The sequence below is a fragment of the Aythya fuligula genome, chromosome 4, assembly GCF_009819795.1.
Source record: "Aythya fuligula isolate bAytFul2 chromosome 4, bAytFul2.pri, whole genome shotgun sequence".
Taxonomy (NCBI): Eukaryota; Metazoa; Chordata; class Aves; order Anseriformes; family Anatidae; genus Aythya; species Aythya fuligula.
In genome coordinates this window covers 26,498,162-26,518,976 of record NC_045562.1, presented here as the reverse complement: position 1 = coordinate 26,518,976, position 20,815 = coordinate 26,498,162, and the positions used below count along the sequence as shown (strand labels likewise).

General features: G+C 37.7%; 1 protein-coding gene across 2 annotated transcripts in view; it reads left to right on the top strand.

Annotated features, from left to right (window-relative positions):
* Positions 1-1,089: 1,089 nt before the first annotated feature.
* PALLD (palladin, cytoskeletal associated protein) overlaps positions 1,090-20,815 on the top strand; it is a 149,499-nt gene continuing 129,773 nt past the window's right edge. For both annotated transcript variants that reach the window (XM_032186775.1, XM_032186774.1), the window contains exons 1-2: positions 1,090-1,202; positions 20,401-20,579. The gene's annotated coding sequence lies outside the window, so the exon portion shown is untranslated. The remainder of the gene's footprint in view (positions 1,203-20,400; positions 20,580-20,815) is intronic.

Below are 20,815 nucleotides of genomic sequence, written 5' to 3'. Positions count from 1 at the left end.
TCAAATTTATTTGACAGAGTCCGGATTAAATGAAGCAATTAAAAGGCAAGGCTATCGCTAATGGTTTGTTATTCTTCCTTAAATTTGTTGTTCACTTGTTAATGACCATTTTTATGATTTTAAGAAGCCCAGAATTATTATTTAAACCAATATTCTAAAGCTTTTTACTGCTGACAATAGTTACATTGCAGCTTTGTGACTACCTAGGAAAGAAGTCCTCATTTATTTTTCTGTGGGGTTTTCTTTTTTTGTTGTTTGGTTGGTTGCTTGTAGTTGTTGTTTTGATAAAAGTGTTTTCCTGACTGTGGAAATCCTTTAGGAAAAAATAAACTATTTAAAGATATTTTATATCCCTATTTCTTCATTATACTGTACATTTGCAACATTTTCTACTTTAACAATCACCATTTAGAAATACCTAGGAGCGGAATTTAGGAACTTCTGGAAAGGCAACTGTGGTACTATTTTTTCAGACACATAGTAAACTTAAAAATAGCCTTTGTTTTTTTCTTTCCAGTTTGCAAACAAACGAATGCATACAGCATGAAATGCACTCTGGCTTCAGTGTTACTGAGTAGACTGCTACTAAATCATGCTTTTTCTGACATGTCCTTGTAAGTGTAGAGCTCCTCAGTTCCAGTTTAATAGCACAATCAAGCGAGCTGCAAGTCACACAGGAATTTTTTCTCTACCTACTTTTGAGATCAGAATCTTAACGTAGAGATACTCTGCACATGTGATAAGGGGAGAGACTGGGGGGGAGACGGATCGCCACATTACTTCCTTCATGTTATTTTTGGATATGACTAGCATTCCTCCCCTTACACACACCCTCTTTTTCTCCCCAGCCCCCATCTCTTCCATGCATTACAAGCTCATACAAACACTCTCACGTACGCTGAAGCAAAAGCGAGAGCAACAGCTGGACTGAAGCCACAGGACTTAAACTCTGCTTCCTCATTGCCAGCAGGCTTTGTTCTTTGGAATCACTCAGAACCGGGGAGAACGTCTTCATTGCTGACCGTGAGTGGCTGGAATTTTGGCAACTCGGCTCTCTATTAATTTCTTCTCTGCTCTTCTGCAAACTAGGCTGAATTTAGAGCAGCAAGGCTCAAAGCTGGGAATAGGCGAGAAATAAAGGATCCAGAGACGATCAGCCATCAGCTTCTTTGGGGGGGTGGGGGTCCATCTGTTCCCCAACGGTAAGTGCCAGCATTAAATATGTGTAAAGATGCAAGAAAGAATAAGGTGCTTTAGCTGTTTTACTACAATAGGGGAGGGGAAAGAAGTGCATGAGTGAATCATACAGCGCGTCTTCAGTAACAGTGGTCTCCAAACAGCGCCTAGCAGTGAAATTTTCCTCATTTCTCATTTTCCAAAATGCGCTGCAAGAATGTATATATTTTAGCCACATTCCTAAGTACCTGTGCAATTCTGGAAAGCTTTCCAAATGGCTTCAGTATTGGTTTTTCTGCAGATCTTCTTTGTTTTGAATCGTGTAGAACAGAGTGGCTTTAACTTGCAGAGTAACCCATTTCTTTTAAGTGCAAGAGCTGAACCTGGGCACTGAAGATTTCCCTTGCAGACGATACCTATAAAGCTAAAGTTCAGGGAGGGTGGGGGAGTGAAAAGGGATGAGATGCTTCCTAAGACTGTTTATCTTTAGCAACCAAAAATAGACTGGTTTTAAATGATTGGCATTCATTCAGAGGTCGTCCCCCCTTGCCCCCTGTAACCCCTCCTACCCCTCTTACCTTCCCCCCTCCCTTCCCTCCAGCCTTAGGGGCCAAGCGAATCTGTTTTTAAAAAACAAAAAGATCGGAGGGCCTTCTGTTTTAGTGCCTGCAAGTGAAAGCTAATGTACAGTAGAAGAGAAGGATGTGCTTGGATAAATGACTATCTTAGAGGGGACAAGAGCTGCATAAAGAAACTTGGTTGTCTTCCAATAAGCAAAGTGATTTAGCTGGTCTTGCTTTATTTAAAAGCTGACTGCTGTCAGAAGACTGCCGTCTTCTAAGTTTGCTAGCAGAATAAATTGCTTTGTAACAAAGATCTTTTTTTTTCCCTCTCCCTATCTTGTCTTTCAGAAAAGTTTTATAAAAATCAACATAGCGGCAGGTTAATCCAAATGCCCTGCTTTCTGAAATGGCACCTAGCTGTCAAAAGAAATTCACTCTAGGGACCTATTTGTTTTAAAGCTAGTGATAAGCACTGCTATCAGCATGCTGTTATGTCTTGCTACATGGCTTATCTTTAAGTGATAAATAAGAAACCCTTGAAATCCAAACGTTCAAGTAAGTAGTGATTGTAGGGAAGGAAAGAAGACTAGATCATTGAATGCATTTATGTACTTGCTGGGGAAAGGTTACTAGGACAATAGACCTGAAAAGAGGAAAGCTTTCCTTTCTCATCTCTTAATTCTGGCTTAATTAACTACTTCAAGTAGTTACTTCAGTGTTTTATGTGGACTGGCATGCAGCACCTTTCCTCTACTGCCTTATTTTCTGTTGGTTTATCAGAGGTTTGTGAAGGTAAATCTAGTCACATGAAAAATATGCTGAATGTGCAAATGGGTGATTGTGCAAAGTATAGCAGGCACTGTCAATAACCTGTTTGTTCTGAGGTCTGCAACTTTTGTTTTTTTTTTTCTAGTTCAGAAATATGTAACCAAAACTCGCCCTTTCTGACCTTCACCATTCATTTGGAAGAGCAGTCTGCTTGGTGTGCTAAATGGTAATAAATAAATAAATGAATCTGCTAAATTCTTTTACTTTGGAAAAATTGCAAAATGGTGCTCAGCAGGATAGCTTGCAATGTGTTAGGATGTAGGTGATGTTTAGTGCACGTTTTGTTTGCAGTGGACTAAGGCACTTCTTTCTATGGCAGTTCCTAACTCTATTTATGGCAAGTTATTCACTGAACTGGAATTGCACACGAGAACTAGCAAAGATTCTTTTTCGGAGCTAAAAATGGAATGGTGTTTTCCAGAGTTGGGCTCCCCCCTGCCGATGGCACTATGTCAGGTTTTCTCAGAAGTTGCTTTCAGTTTCACAATTTACATGGGTGCTATAATGACTTCTTTTTTTTTTTTTTTTTCTTTTTTTTTTTTTTTTTCGTTGATGTGGTGGAAAAATCTGACATCTTTATGCTGTTTTTCCTGCTTTGATATGTTAAATCATATTTTCTACTGACTGTGAGGTTTGGCACTGAGTGAGTTCAGAGATGGGCCTTAACCAAAACCCCTGGATTCCAACATCCCTGAAGTAGGAGAAGGCTAATACCTGGATCCAAACGTCTTGGCTCTGGCCTGTTCCTGTTTTAAATGCACATCACTTTGGCTACATGTTTCAATTGTTTTTGAGGTGATTAAGACCGAAAGAAATCTTTCAGGCTGCAGACAGATTTTAAAGAGTAAGTGACATAAGAATCTTACAGTTAGTTAAGTGAAGCTTGCTTATTTGCTGCTTAAATTCGACTTTTAGGAGCCCCCAGGGAATTACATTCCCCTTCCTCTACTATAACTGCAGAAGTAAGTCATGCTTTGGAACTTCTTCTGAGATGTCCTGAGAAAGCTAAGGTGCTTAGTGCCTACAGTTCCTGCTTACTCCAGTGGAGTGGCGGCGGAGGCCAGCAGCATTTATCCAGGTGATACAAGTACTTCACAGGCGTTGGCTGATCCTGAGCAATCAGCCTACAAGCTTTTAATGAAGGGCCACATAAATTCTTATTTGTGCCAAAAAAATGTGGCCGCCCACGGCAAGCAGAGCTGTAGTGCTTTATAAAGGGATGTGCAGATTGTTACTGAAATCATGGTGGTTCTGCTTTTTTAATTGATCGACTTCTCCGAGCCTGGCTAGCTTAATGAATTCAATAGCTCTCTGTGAATACAATTACACATGGATCTGCCAGCTGCTTGTGGTGTCTCTGCTTCAGCAAAAAAAAGCTGTTCTTTGGCTGTGTTGGCTCACTGTGGTTTGTGGCACACAGCACTGATTTATTAGGCAGTAGTTGCATTTTTTCCTTTTTCCCTTGAATGATTGAACTGTGATGTCACTTTTTGTCTTGGCTTTAGTTTTTTTTTTTTTTTAGCCTTTTTTTTTTTTATTTCCCTGCAGACTATTCTCTTAACACTAGGGAAGTGGGAAATGTCCCAACGTCCATTGCAGAGCAACTCTGTCTACCCAGCACATTCCAGGGCCACCGAATCATTTGTGGTGAGAGTGATTCAGATCTGGTTAAGATGATTTAAAAGGGAGGTTATGGGCATACTGCAGTTGTGCATTTAAGAACATACAGAGAGTTTTTTACTGCCTGATTGAGACCACATGGCTCCAACTTAAACTTTTTTTTTTTTTTTTACATGGAAATTGTTGGCTGGATATACTCAAACGATTTATTTTTTTTTTTAATTGCCTGGAGGCTGAGTTGGGATCATGGCATTTAATGGTAAGGTCAGGGTTAAAACACATAGCTGTTAATGTTCCTTTGACTAAAAGGAGAGATGGCTTCTTTGAATATTTTGCATGGAATACAAACATTCCTCTCTCTTACATGACAGTAAATGTATCCCAGGAATTCTTTTGGATGTTAGAGGGGAACTGGTGGCCTGATTTTAGAGCGAGAGAGGGAGAGGGACAGATATGAGGGAAGATCTCCCTGTCATAAATCACACTAAATAAGTTCAGTTCCAAATAAATTCTGCAATGTAAGAAAAGTAGAAACAGAGGACAATGACCTTTTTGTTTGTACATGGTTTAATTGCTTGCTTACAAAACCAACACTTTGGGCTGCTCTGACGAGGAGTGAGAAGTCTATATATTTAAACACTTAAATGTAAATTAAAATTAATATAATTTAATTTAATAAATATAATTTATAATTTATATATGATACATATAATACACTAGAGAGAAATTAATGTAAGCCTGATGTTCAAGAGAAGGTGTTTTTATTGTGGCTAAGGATGACCTGAATTTACTGAAAGTTCTACTTAACTTCTTAGATGGAATCAATGGTGCTTCTAAAATCCATTCTTTGTCCTCAAGGTTCTGTTCATCCTGAACTTGAACACCAGCTCATTTTGTATCGTTCACTAGTGTATCAGTCTTGCTTTAATTCTAAACAAAGACCTTTCCTATGTCTTAACTCCAAATTTACCATTCTGATTACATGGGTATTGTAAGGAAAATTCTGACATAGAATGGTATCTGTTGTAATTATCTAAAATACAGCATATCCCTAATCTGGAGGATTAAATTGTAGTAATCTATTCTGTAAACACTTTATAATACTATTTTTTTTTATGTATATTGTTTATTCTGAAATAGTCTTAAGCCAGTCTTGTTCATCCCTCAATACTCTTGTTGTCCTTTCTTCTCCCTTATATCCTTCTTCCCATAAACTGATGTACAGCACTTGATAGAAGGCTTTCATTGTCCACGGAGGCCCGTGGACAGACTGGCATTGCTTTCAAAGCCCCTACATTGAATGATCTCTGCCCTTGAGGCACTGCTAAATTCCACCACATCTGGCTGTTGTACTCTACCGACAGAGCCACTGCTCTGCTGAGTCTTCCCTGCAACCTTCCTGTCACTGTGGCTGTTGCACATTGGATGTGCCACCCTTAGGATGTGACTCTTAGATGGTGATTGCATTTTTATATATAAATAGGAAAACAAATCCATGGAGTTTCATATTTAGAAAAAAAAAAAAAAGGAAAAAAAAAGATTAAAAGTTCTAACATTGAAAAATCCTCTGGTTGGAAGATGAAGCAAATATGAAGAACAGTTCTTACAGTAGTGCTGTAAGAGTTTTCTAGGAATTGTACACATGTATTGTTCTGTAACAGCAAATACAATAACCAATAACCCTTTTACTGTCTTTACTTACTTAATATTAAGTAGTTAATTTATCTTGATGAAACTGGGGAAAAAATGAGAATAATAATTCATACCGCTGTGTACATCCTTTTGAGATAGTGTCCTGTAATTTAGAGAGAGAAACACATTTAAGCAAGAAACTAACTTTTTTCTTAACTGCTTTTATAAATTAAAAAAAAAATGATAAAAACTAAAACAACCAAACAAAAACCCTTTAGCCAGTGTTCATGAACCACTGTGTAGTTCATTTCTGCCTCACATAAACTGCAATTTAAATATTTAAAACTTTCTTGCAGTTTTTTTTGTTTGTAACCTTGAAGTGTGCAATGCAGATGGGAAAGCTATTAGTATTTTTGAATAATGGTTGTGACAATTAATCAGAGGCCAAAATGTAGACTACAGCACCCTGAAATCTCTATCCCTTATGTCTTATTGTGTTCTGTCATTGTTCAGTTTTGCTGTATTAACATTCATGAAATACTTAAAACCAACCTGAATTGTTTTCACACAGTACAATATTAATTGTAGTGTGGATAAAACAATACAACACCCTGGTTTTCTACCGGGGGAGGTGGAAAGGAAGCACGGCCCTGACAGTGCCTGGTCTTAAACGGGGCATCTTCTGCCTGAAGCCTTTGACAAATTCCAGGTACCTCGGTGCTTCACAAATACAGCGAAGCAGAGGTGGTAGGACTCTGCTGCATAGTATAGCCAGGTGTTTCCATACAACGGCTGAATTATTCAGTTCTTTGGGACATCTCTAAGGCCAGCTTTGATAGGGCTGTTAAGGGCATATGGGTATTAATCTGTACCTAGACTGACATTTGTCATTCTTGCCAAAGTTAATGACCGCTTACTTAATGACCAGGCTTTACTGATTGTAACGCTGGCACCATCTGCGTTGCACAGCTCATGTGTAAAATAGATCCCCTCTCTCTGGTCAGTTTTTTAAACAGTGGAGAGGGGCAAGATGGAAAAGGGCTGGAAACAAGGATCAAGGAGTTCTAAGATTTCTGTGATCCAATGAAAACACATATATAAATTCCAGTCAATACAGAAATGAATATACGTTAAAGCAGATTTGAGCAGTGACACTTGACCTGTTGGCTTCCTATGGAATTTTCAATTTTCCAGTGAAAACTGATTTTGATAACGTTTCATGTTTCTGTTTTCATAATGGTTATGAAAAATGCACATGGTACGCCTTGAGACATGGCTGGCTTTGAGACACGTGTTGGCAGGTGGGAGGAATCTTGGAAGAGATTAATGTTTGGAGCCAGTAGGCACTGGCCATAGCTACACAGATGGTGACACAAGGATGTGGCACTGGTAGGTGTGTGCTTCAGGACCGTGCCATTTTGGCAGCTGTCAAACATGGATATAAGCTTGTTTGTGAGGCTGGAACCGAAGTGCTGGGTGAGAGCCCTGCTGTGTCTTGCAGCTAGTGAGAGCATGTAAAGTGCCTTAACTCAGTACTCAGTAGGTGCTGAACATCATTAATATCAGTTAATCACTATTAGTTAGGGGATGAATGTAGGTGGTGAATGTAGCCCTCCCCCAAAGAGTCTTTGAGTTTTGAAGTGCACAGTACTGCAGGGGTTAACCCTGAGGACAGGTATCTGTTTGCATAAGCCAAGTAAGCTGGTCACATTTTGCCTGGGCTATGTAATTTTGGTAAAAGGATGCTGTGTGTAAGGAAGGATGCTGAGGAAATGGTGGCATAGGGTTTGCTGCCTTTGGAAGAACTGAAGCTCCAAAGACAGTTGGTTTTCCTTCCCCACCCTTTCCTTCCTCTGATCTGCTCTTTCAGCTGGACCCTTTCATTTGGCACACGCTGTATTTGTCCTAGAACACCACAGATGTTATCTGGGAATCCAACGTTTTGAATCCTACTTTAGCTCTTGTAATGGGTGACTTTTTACCATGCCTGTTGTTGTACCTACCTCTGAGATAGAATAGAAGGAAATTGCATATCCAAGGAAAGCACAGTTGTGAAGATGACTGCTGCTACATAGAGACCAAGCCTTTTCACCAGGAACTGGGAAAAATGTCTTTCATAACAATATATTATGAATCAGAACAGGTCTAATTACTCTTGCTGGTGTACTGTTGTGCTAGTTAATGGTGGAAATTGAATTCAGAAAGCTTCTAGTTTCAGTCCACACCAGCAGGGTTAGAAATTAGTTGTGATGTTACAAATGCAGGTTTGCAGTGTCTAAACTTCCCTGACTCTTCTAGATACTGATCTGTTAATGAGAGAAAGTTAATTTCTAGGTTATTTACTGTAATACTATGATTATATAAGTGACCTTAACTCCAGCTTTAATAGTTTCTTTTCTCAATTTCTCTTCAAGCAGTTTTCTCAAAAAAATCTGTCTGTCCTTATATGAAGAAAGTAGACAATGCAATATAGTAGACAAGTATATGCAATATAGCAGGATTTATCTGTGTAGGAATATGTGCAATATAACAGGATTTATCTGTGTAGGTGAAGGAAACCAGCATATTTGGGAAAGATTGCATCCATAAGTTGAGAACAAAATTTGACAAAAATGTTAACCATTTAAAAATAGTGCAAATGAGCTGTATTGTTGCTGGGCCTTGACTAGTTAGTTCCTGTTGGTTTCTGGGTTAGTAAGCAAATATGAAAAATAAAGGAAAAAGTTGAAAATAAATAAAACTTTTAAAAACACTGTATAGAAAGATAAATATCTTAAATTAAAATTGAAACTAAGAACCAAAGTATAAATAGTCGCTAGTGGATTTTTTGCATACACCAAGGCATTAGGATTTTTTTCTGAGATGTTGTTTGTATACATTGTTAGGTGCCTCACACAAACCCACAGAAAAAACATTTTGGTTTTCTTGGTAGTCTCAAGAGCACTTGAATGAGGACTTTGATTTAAGTGCAGGAGATGAAAATTGTGGCGATCATTAGCAGAAATTGTTACATAGAGCTTTAAGTCACACGCCAGCAAGTTCAGCCAAACCATCTGTTCTAATTGTGTGATTGCTGCTTTTGTGATCTGTAAATACATGAAACAGACTCAGTCATGCTTTGACTGCATAGTTACAGTCAAGAGATGGGTAAATAGATCAGTGTTACCTCTTGTGTCTGTATTCATTAGTGTATAGCATTCTGTGTGAACTATCATCAGCATCCCTGCAGCAGTCCGTGAATACAGATCATCATAATCTCAAATGCTTCAGTGACAGAAGTCCCCTCCCTTGGCAGCCTGAGACGTGCTGCTACTGTTGAAAATCACCGTCAGAGGAGTGCTGAGGTGCTTGTTCTCTGCAGCCTGGGTTGCTCTGCAGGGCGATGCCCATCTCTGCAGCCTGAGCCTCGCTAAGTCGATTTGACTGCTGTCAGGCTTAATGCAAGGCACTGACAAAACCGCTGACAGCTTTCTGCCTTTGATCTTAGCTTCTACATTACTGCCCTGACCTGCATGAATTAAGTATTTTATCTTCTAATCAACAGAGTTGTATTCACAGACTCTGGCTGGGAAGTTACACAGAAAAAGAGAAATGATGGTAGGAACAGCACCCGTGGAAGAACGAAACAGTTTTGTATTGGACACGTAGGGTCTCACTTTTTATCTGGTATAATTTAGTTAATGTTGCAGATGGGAATAAAAGGGCCTAGCTATTCAGCTCCAATAAAGTAGGTAATTGTCTTTTGTAGGGATCATTTAGCTGTGCCTATAAAAAGCACAGGGACTGCAATACACCTAATAGTTGGTATGACAATTTTCTACCCTTCATAACTCCAGCAAGATGTCTGCCAGTTCTGAAGGAAAGCCTGCAAGCTCTGCAGTTGCCACTTCTATGTTTTCAGTATGAATTAGACTATGTACACTGGATAAAGGTTTCTTTTTGCTTACTGTTGATCTGCAAATCAATAAGGTTTCCTTATGCAGTGGTTTGTTGTTGCTCTTGTGTTGTTGTTTTCTTCTCCTGTGAACTCCTGGGTGTCTGTGTTGCCAGCCGTGAATTCAGCACTAAGTCACCACAATTGTATTAAATGTGATGTACCTTATGTATGGAATTTAAACTGTGCAAATGCAATTTTCTCCTCGTAACTTTCTATCTTTTTCTTTACTCTTTAACTCTTTATAGTCCTTCCCTCCAAGTCCAAAATATTATTCCACTGGAAAGTTATTATACCTAGCAGTTCTCTAAGAGGTTCCCTTATACACATGGTAAAATAATTATAGTATTCTAGTTCAAAATCTTTTTCTGGTCTAGGAAGTATACAAAGAGCAGCATTTCAGTTATAGACAATATGCATTCCAGTTCAGCTAGACAGGCAATTGTGTTAATCCTACAAGCCCCAACAGTTCTTGGGGTCTAAAAAATGTTTGGCATTTTACATGTGATTATTCAGTATTTATTTTTTCTAACCCACTGTAACATCACTGCTTCTAGTTTTCTTTCTTTTCTTTCCTTCTGAGATCACGTTAATCTCCTTTCAGGTACTAGAAGTGGTAACTTGATGTAAGCCTAGGTGTACGTAAGCCAAGGGAAGCTACCTGCCATTTGTGTGAATGTAGCTGCAGTTATTTGGTGTGCACGCTGAAGATTTATGTGTGTAACTGCCTTCAGCATTAAGGGAAATCAGCCATATCAAGCCCTTCCTCAACAACAGGCAAACAGACTCCTAAGAATTAAGCTCCAATATTGAATAATTTCCAAGCGTTGCCATGCAGTGCTGTGTAATAATTTACATCAGCCTGCTCATTCTAATCTGATCAATTATTTAAAAGGCTGAATAGTAATTTTATGGCTTTACATCTGGTAATGCCAGGTCTGAATTTATTCTTATTCTAGAGACCTAGTCAGCACCTGGAAGGTGGTCTTAAAGTTCAGGCAGTGGAAACTAGGTTCTGACCTGGCTCTTGCATATCACGGGTGACCATGGACCAAGTGCTTAACCTCTGTTTCTCAGTAATAAAACATATCTAATTACCTCATGCTCCATTACTGTTGCAGTGCTCAAAGTCCTGTTGGCAGAGCTTTCCTTTAGAGGAGCATTTTATTGGGCAGCCTCAGGAAGACAGAGCATTCATTGCACAACTGCCGACATGCATAAGTGAGAGGGAACCATTGCTCTGAACCGTCAGATCCCATCTAGACTGCTGTTACCAGGTGCTCCAGTGCTCGTATGCGGTAAGATAGGTGCCACATGCTAGACACTCTGGGAAATTGTGGGGAATGAATGGTCTTAGTGAAAATACACGAGGGTATGTCTGACTTAACACGATGGCAAGATCCAATGAGGGGAAGGAAGGGTGGAATAAAATGAGGTGTTATATGCTGTTGTTGTTGGCTTTTCCAGCACACTCAGAGGCCGAGAATAGACTGCTATGGAAGTGGGATGTTATCTCTAATGCCACATGCTCATGTGTTTCTTCTGATGAACTGAACTGTAACTCTGTTCTGACATGCTTCCTCCACCTTTAGCTCTTCATACAGGGCTGGTTCCATTTGAAGACTGCATTTTAAAATGTGTGAGAGATCTTGCTATAACTTCTTTTAAACAAATGTTTGAGGAAGCTCAATAGAAAACAAAACTGGCAGAGCTTTCTGGATTATCCTTGGAATCCATTTTGGAGAGAATTTTTTTTTTATATTTCCTGCATTGTTGCAAGTAGTAATGTGGCAAAGGGTTCCTTTAGCCAGAGGGTGAAAAATATGGAGCAGCATCTCTACTTTGGAAATCTTATATTCTGATTTTTTGGAAAGAGATGATAATCTTTTCATGAAACAAAACAGCAAGTAAATCAATTTCTATTGGCACAACTACAGACACCAGATGAAGTGGGCTGCTTGACATACTGACAAATGAATTAGTGGAACAATCTGAAATGCAGATAATGTCTACCACTCTTTGATTTCAGGGTAAGATATTCCAGGCCCAAGAAGGAAGTTGTACAAAAACGTTCACTTCAATTACCTGTCAGAAAGAAAGAAATTATTGCTCAGTATCTGGAATTCCATGCCCTAAAACTATAGGGCTTCCTTATACATTAACTAGTTAAATGCAAATGCTGTGTGTTTCATGTGCTGGGTATTTTCTGTTGTTCAGTGATGAATTCTGTATAGAGAATTTCACAGTTCTGTGGTAATCATCTGAGAGTATAAAACTCTAAAAGAGTGGAAAATTAATGGTTGTAAATGATAATCATTTAAACCTAGATTATATTTTTTAAAAAAATATAAGCATCTACAATAATACTAGGGGCAGAACTGTACAGTCAGCTATTGTCAGACTTCAGGAGTGCAGTTACTCATTCTTGAACCATTCTGTCTTTGTGCTTTGATACATGGAAGTAGCTTCCATGTTTATTTGGGTTGGAAGCATGCTATTGCCTATATTGCAGTGAACATAAAAATGTATAAAAACATATAACTTTTTTCAAAGAAAAAAAAATCTGAGAGAAATATGAAACCTAGAAAGAAAAAAATAGAAAGTTGTGTAAAATGTAAAGAAATTAAAATGTCCATTTTTATCCGCATGTACACTGCCTGTTTTAATTTGTAATAATAGTTTAATTCTTCATCTCACTGCTCATAGAACCTATGGATTTTAGCCTAAAATATTCTGAAATCTAGATATATACACAACAAAACTACTGTATGAACATTCCTTTTCTGTATCTCCTGCCCTGCTTTTTGGCTTTTGTTTTATTTTTATTAAAGCATTATGGAGAATTGCATTTATAGATGAGTCAGAATGCCAAAGAATTTTCCTCTTTAATACATTTTAAACAATTTTACAAATGGAAGACTCAGATTACAATCCATTTTTTAATTTTTATTTTTTGATTTAACTCTGAAACCCAGAGGGTTTGCAGATGTTTTTATTGATGTATTTATGAAAAAAGCAATTGTTTTCCAAATCTTTTTCCAAAACTAAGTATGTCGTGTAATTTGGTGGCTAAGAACAAGTGGGAATGTGCAACTGTTCAGTTATTTTGCAGTACCTCATATTTAATGAAAATGAGAAAACATATATGTGTTCTTAAACATTAATCTTAAAGATTTTTCGGTCTTGACCTTTAACAACTTGGCCTCTTGAAGTTCCAGGTATTTTGCTGTGAGGCAGTATTGGCTTTTTTTCTGAAGTAAGTTTATTTCAATGACACCATGTAAAAAAGCCTTGAAAAAATTACATGTTCTCAAGCACAACGATTCAAGTAATTGAGCGAGTGTTTTCATTACTGTAGTTGTGGTGTAGTTGTACAAAGCTGTAGCTGTGGTGGAGCTATAGCTTAAGAGTTCTTTTGACTCTTCAATTGAACAAGGTGCCCTACTCTGACTTCTGATGAGGAATGCAGTTCTTCTCCCTTTGACTCTTTCAACTGATCATTCCACAACTCAGCTAACTTCTGAGACAGCTGAACTATTTCTTAAGTTTGTGTGAAAACGCTCTAGCCATTTCTTCACAGACAACACTTCATCTCAAAAGCCACTTCAGGAGAGTTTTAGGAATTCCTAAATCGTGGCTTTGTTCTGAAATTCCTGTCTTCAATGTGATAATGCACCTTGCATACTTTGAAAGCAGGTCCACCAGCAATGATGCCCATTTTCAATAGGACTTATTTCTCAGATGTATAGTTGAGTTGTTAAGAACTCATTCTCAGTCACACTAAAGATTATATAATACATCTTTCCACAGAGCTGAAGCTTCCAAAACCAAAATAATGTTTCAGAAAATAGCAAAGTGTCAAGGAACTGTCTAACATAAAATGATGGAGGGAAATTTTTACCTTAAATATTGTTAATCACCCATTCTACAGTAAGGTAGAACTGAAGGAAATTACTGTTATAAAGAATCTCATTAAATTAACCTACAGTAGAGTACCACTTATCTGATGAGCAAACAGTTCTCCAAAATGTCCATCTTATAGATAAAAGCAAGAAAACCTTAGTACCTTAAATTGTCTATAAATTATTCTTGGTTTTAATATCTGCAAGGTTGTTGTCTTCCTTTTCAAGCACTTATTCATGCATTTTATTTATATATATGAACACACAAAAATTGAGTTTATATCGGTATGAATTCACTAGTTATAGAAGTTACTCAATGAAATGAGAAGGATTTGTTATTTTTAAATAACTATCTGCATGAGTGGTAAATAATCAACATGCTTGTAGTAAAAGGTCTGCTGTTTGCTTTACATAATTGGTAACTAAATTGCACAGTATTTTCTCTCTTCCTTGATCTGATGATTAACCACATCTAGAAGGAGATCAATTATTTATCCACACGTGTTTGTCAGTTAAATTGCTGCTTCTGAAAGGAACATATCACTAACTTGTGCTCAAATACAGAAAAGAAAGTTCTGTGTAAGGTTTCTGAAACTGTGAAGTCTATGGTTTATACCTACACGTGGCCAAGACTTTTGTTTTGAAAAAAAAACATGCAGCTAAAGATAGAGAGTAATAAGCCACTCTGTGTTTTGGTGATGGGCAAAAATAAGGAAAAAAGATAAATCTTTTGGGGCAAAGGGCAAAGATAAAATATGATGTGAGGTAAGATTTAAACTTTGGACTTCAGGAACGGAATAGGAGTAATTCAGCATACAGTTCAACATTCTGTTATTTTCTACATGAAGGCTGACTGCAGAATACACAATAAGTTTTAGAAGAAGTTGGTGTATAAACATAAGATATTTGTTAATTCTGGTTAGAGAAGAAAACCTAAAAGCTTTTTCTTCAATATTGACTGTTTTTGTTTTTGTTTTGTTGTTGTTGTTTTCTTTTTGGCCTGTGAAAGATTATCTCCTTGCAACTTTATTTATTCAGTAAGAACAGCATAGATACCTTTGTTCTGCATGATGAAGCAGGATTAGCTGAAATATGATATCTCATTTGGATACTACTGAATGCATTTGTGAAATACCGTTTGCCCTGGCACCAGAATACCATGGATGACACGCGTCGCTTCCCTTGATTCTTTGCATTATGTCATAAATGTATTTACTAGGCTTTAAAGCCAGTTCAACAAGAAAGTTGTTAGATAATTTTCATTGGCTTTCTGTTAAACATTTAAATATTTTCCTTATAATCACAGAATTTAACATGAAATGAATTAAAAAAAAAAGTCTACATACCCATTTTTTAAAAAAAAAAAAAACTTCTTCTTGCAAGGAGTAGCCAGAAGTGAACAGAACATTACCATAACCTCTTGCACAGCCTCCTATAGCAGAAAAGTTTATTAATCACAAAGAAATAGCTTTGGATTACATGTCCAAATAAAGCTATTTTCATTATGGTATAGTATCTCTGGCTTCAATGAAGAAAAAAGTAGTATTAAACTCGTTCATGGTAGACAAGAAATATAACTCAGTTTTGTTCTTTAATCTCCCTGGTTTTTCCTTTACATTCAGTTATTCCATTACTGTATTGTATCATGCATATCTTCTAGGTTTTTATAAGAATGCAGGTTTAATACAGAGACATTCAATCTATCAGTTAATTTTTACTGAGTTAGAATAGTTTCGTATCTTTAACTCATTCTCTGTAGTTTTCTGTAGTAGAGTCAAATTATTATAAATATTAAAAAAAAAGTTTATCTTTTTAAATTACTGTTTATTGTTCTCCAACATTAAGGCCCCATCTTTAAGACTTCCAATAAGAAAATAAATGTATGAATCTAAGTAGGACTGCTGTAACAATTCCTTTAAAAATTAAAAAAGGAGCAAAAAAGATTGGTATTCCCAGAGAATTTTGTCCTGAACCTTAAATTGAGTGCAGAATTACCAAGAGATGTAGTCATAGTTCCAAATATCTTCACTCAAATAATTTATATTATTAATATATTCACAATTGTTTTGGATAGGGTGCTCCATTACAAATAACTTGTTCCAAAAAGGCATAAAAATACTGTTTTACAAATATTTAAAAAAAAAAAAAAAAAAAAAAAAAAAAAGCTGTGTGTAAATAACAAGCATCTGAAATTATCTGTTTACTGGACTCTAAATCTTATGACAAATATGATTTTTTAAAAAATATTATAATGATTCTTTAAGTAGTGATGTTTTACAGTCAGGAATTATTGGGCAGTTTAACTTGAATGGAGACTTCACAAAATGGAAGTTCCATGGGGTAGCGATGGGAATGCTGATTCTGCCAGTTCTGCAATGTTAACACATTTTAGTTTAACTTCTCTTGCTGGACATACTTAACACCACTAAGGATAAAATTACTTTTTAATTCACAACTTATCTCTCTCCACTTTTTGTAGTGGTCAGAGTTCACTATTATAATTCTTCCCTAAGGCTATATCTTAAAGTTTCACTTCAGCTGCCATTTTAAATTAACTTTTAAGAGTGTGCAGAAAAGAAAACCTCTCTATTCCTCAGTGACTCTCCAAAAACACAAGTTCCAGCAGGATTATGCATTAGAGAGAACCCTGAACTGTTTTTCTTAAGGCCCTGGTGCTCACTCAGTCAGTGTACTGTTCAGCTCTGTTTATATTTTGTTCACAGTCATTAAAATCCCAGACACACGTGCTTGTATGTATTTCCATACATGGAGGTTGTGAGGGCATAAAGAAAAGAAGAGTGAAAACGGAAGACATATTTTGTGAATTGCTACCTGATGTTAGTGTGCATGAACTGCCTCTCACCTGGCAGCTAACTGGTTTTTACTGTCATCCCATAATGTAACCAATGGAAAAGCTAAATAGAGTTTGAGTTGGGAAAAGCAAGTCTCTTAACCATTGCTCCCCCACTACCAACATAGCTCTGATTTGCTTCCCTGGAGAATTGACTTTCCAGTCTAGTGATTGTGTTTCAGTGCCTGCATTAAATACTTAATTGCTATCATATTAATGTACAGGAGATACAGCATAGGTCAGAACTAAGCATAGCTGCAGAACAGGAAAGGCAGAGAGTAGTACAGAGCAAATGCAGACAGGAAGAGAAATGGAGGAAAGAGAATGAAGAAGAAAGAAGTAAAGATCAGAGAAATTCGGTGTAATTTGAAATTTCCCAAGTGTTAATGACTGGTACAGTAAATTCCAGTTACAGAAAATGTGTGTTCCTTTTATTTGATCTTTTTGTCTTCTTCTGGCATCATTACAGTACTTACTGATCTTTTTTTCAAGGGGACAGTTCTCCAAGTTTGCATGAGTGCTAACATGGTCTACAGGAACGAACCTAGGATGCAAGCTCGAGTCCTTATTCTGTGATGTACACGTGTATACAAAAATATCTCTGCCTGTTTCATTTCTGTCTGCAGACTTTGTTGTAGGTTCTCAAAGGCATAAAAAATAGATCACTTCTGTACTTTGCTAGCCAGAACCTGTGATATAGACATATCTTTAAGCCAATGTCCTCTATACAGAGAATTCTCTTTTTTGCAAAGCATGGGCAGTGGATTTATTCCTGTGTTACTTCCAGTGTCTTTTGGTTTTGGTTTGGACTGGGGCTTTTTGGCTCTCCAGAAGCAATATTATCATCTTCTCACACCTCGATAGTAATCCTCCTATCCCCTCAAGGTTCAGTAGGCTGGAATATTCTGAACATGAGTTAATTAGTTAGTCCCGGTTAGCATTTTCCTGTCAGACTTGCTTAGTGGCTGTTTTTCTGTGTTTAGCCATGAGTCCTTCAGGTTTCTTTGGCTCACTCTCTCTTTGATAGTGATTTGTTGCTTGCTTTGGTGATCCCTCTCCAGAAAGAGAAAATGCTTCAAATATTTGTCTTTGAACCCTTTTCAGTCTTGAGGAAATCTTCTTACCATGACTATTCCAAATGTGATGGCAGTAAGGCTGATGAGGCCTGTAGATAACAACTTGGTGCTTTATATATAAGATGGAAAATTAAAATTTAGTCAGCGTTTTGCCAAAAAATACTTCATTTAGGTTTCTTAGCTAGCTCTTTTTTCTTTCATAAGCTGTGGTGAACTGAACTGGCAACTAGCAAGTTCTTGCAGGATATTTCAGTTGAGTATTTTCTTGCTCACTTAATTTTGATATAATCTCCAAAAGCAACTTGCAATAATTAATCTTCTCCTTCTATCAACTTGTAGATAAACAAGAAAAAAAATTACAATTGGAGAGGGAAAGAGAATATAGCTAAACCTATTCCAGTATTCCTCATTTCAACACATCCACGTTAAGAATGCGAGTGGTTCTTTCCACCATGAGCAGTGCAGTCAAACGTTGGGCCTGCTTTCCGATCCTCAGGCATCACGTTAACGATGGCTGAGATAATTTTGTATGGCATGGCATAGTTAACGTGTTAGTCTAACGTGTGGCAGGCAGCATGATGTAGCAGGCCGGGGCTTGCTGTTGGTGGGATGTCACCGGTGTGCTGCAGTGAGGCTCAGTCCAACAAGAGCTGAGGAACAGGGCCTGCTGCTTGAGGCTAGCTGCAGACATGCATGAAGTGAGGAAGCGTGAAGGACTTGCCCTCTAGAGAAAGCAGCTTGCTTGTTAAACATCACCTGACAAAAATGTGTACATGGGCTTTTTATTTTAGGGTTAAGTGCTTATCACAGCTTCTTCAACATTTTGTGAGGGTGGAATTTGGGAGAGAGTGGAAAGCTGCCCAAGTTACATGAAACTAAGATGGGATCGATCTGAGAAAATAATTAAGCGCGGAGGAGAGGGTTTCCTTTGCAGGATGTTTCTGGGAAGGAAAGAAAAATAGAACCAATGGTTAAGTAGAGCCTTATATTACAGGCTCTTGTCTGTGATTGTCTAGAAATTGAATTAACCTCTCTCTTGTGCATATCGTTTAAACTGTAACTTAGGCAAGGCTTCCCGGAGGTTAGGCCTCTGAAGGTCTAGTGAGTAGAAATAGTAGCAGAGGTCCTCGCACTGGGAGAGGGAGGGCTTGTGACGAGGAGAGGAAAGGATGGGGAGGAGGGGGGAGAGAAATGTTAATTTTGGCAGTTGAGCTGACAGAATAAATTGGTCTCCAAGCCCAACAGTTGTAAAAGTAGGCCAAAGGGGTCTGCTGAGTAAACAAATGGAAGTTTGTTAGTTCCTTCCAAAAATGATACTCCGTGTGCACTTTCTGGGCACAATAAGAGGCAGAAAAGGAACTTGCTGGGCTTTTAATTACAGAAGAGAATTACATATGGTTTTAATGTCACTATCAACATTTCTGTTATTTATTTTTTTTTTTCAGCCTTCAGGAATGAAAGGCCTATTGTTCATAAACACAGAGGGCTTGCCCACAGTTCTGAGTCATTAAGGGGAATTGTCTTACGTGCAAATCTGTTAGGTTTCTTAACTCTGCATTCTGAAATAAACACGAATTTTCAAGTTTTACAGTCTACTGTTTTCAGAATAGAGTTTTATGAAAAGTTTTCTGTCAGTTCTGCATACTTCACTAGAAAGAAAAAGAAAAAAAAAAATAAGGAGCAACAAAAGTAAGGCAGCTCATTTCTCAAGGCTGCTCGCTGATTGCTGTTACATGCTGTCATCCTGTAGCATTGCAAGCTTTTCCTAAATAGGTATGGGACAGTTCTGTAACTCCTTGGGGTTACTTTGTTTAATTTGTTTTCAGGATGCAGGGAAAGTTTGAAAATGGCAGGAAGGCAGTTCCCGAACTATTTTCCTTCAGTGACTTACTGATCTACCAGCCCTCACAAAAATGCAAGGCAGCCCTTTTAAAAAAAAGAGCCACCCAATGCTAAAAAGACCTGTCTACTTCTCATACTTGCTGGGCTTCAGGGGATATGGGTTAAGCAGGGAGCAGCCTATGAGAACAGGAGTAGCTGATGTGAGAGAATCAAACAGCAAAAGATGGGAGCTAGTACCTTCATGGCAGCAGCGCAGGCTGAGGACAGGGACTAGCTCTCCAGGCAGGATCCGTTGGCAAACTCTTTATTGTTCCAACACAAACAATGCAGGCTGTGCTTTTATGTAGCAGTAAATCATCCTAGATATGTATTTATTTTCGCCTGTACCTGAAACCAGCATTTTTGCTGGAGTATACCCTTTTTTATAGGGGAGCATGTGTTATGTATATATAAAAATCCAGGCCTAGGAAAACAGTTTACTCTCCTACTCTGAGGCAGGATTAAATCTGTTTAAAGTTTAGCAAGATGGAATCTGTACCATGTGATTATATTAGGTTGACTGGGCATGATAGACAAAAATCAAACATCCTCTGTGGAGAATCAGTCAGTATTAGAATGAAAGATGAAGCAAGTTAATTTGAAATGGATTAGAGTGCAGTCAAAGCAGGCCGGTACATGGGATATGGAGAAAGCATTGATTCTACCTGAATAGAACAGGGAATAGTTCTAATTTGTAGGTGTGTACAATTCACTTACACTCAGAAATGTCTCACTGCCTCTTTAAGAAATTTGAAGCCAGCAAGTTATTTCTTTGCAAATGCCATTAAAGACTTCAAAGCACCATGTGCTGCTTTCAATAGCAATTTAGATTTTTGCAGCAGTGTAGTGTCTTCTTGTGTGATGAGCCTGAACCAATCTTTAATGTTCCTTTTTTTTTTTTTTTTCCTTTGTCTTTCTAAATGTGTGTGGGCTACAGATGGTTCTGTGAAGGAAAAGAACTCCAGAATTCTCCTGACATTCAAATCCATTCTGGAAGTGGAGGACTTCATTCACTGATTATAGCAGAAGCCTTTGAAGACGATACTGGACGTTATACTTGTCTCGCTTCAAATCCCCTTGGTTCAGATAGTACATCAGCTGAAATATTCATTGAAGGTAAGAAGTGAAATAAAAAGATACTCAACACATACATGAAACAATAACAAAGCTGAAGTTTACTTCTGATAGTGGTTCTGCATGTTAAGATTGCATTTGCTTTAGTGGTATTTGTACGGTGTTTCCCAGCCTTCCTTTAATGCAATATGTTTTGAACACCACATCATATTAATTCAGATATGTCAATGGATGTTCCAAGCATCAGTGGGTAGATTACTGATATTTGGTGTAAAAGG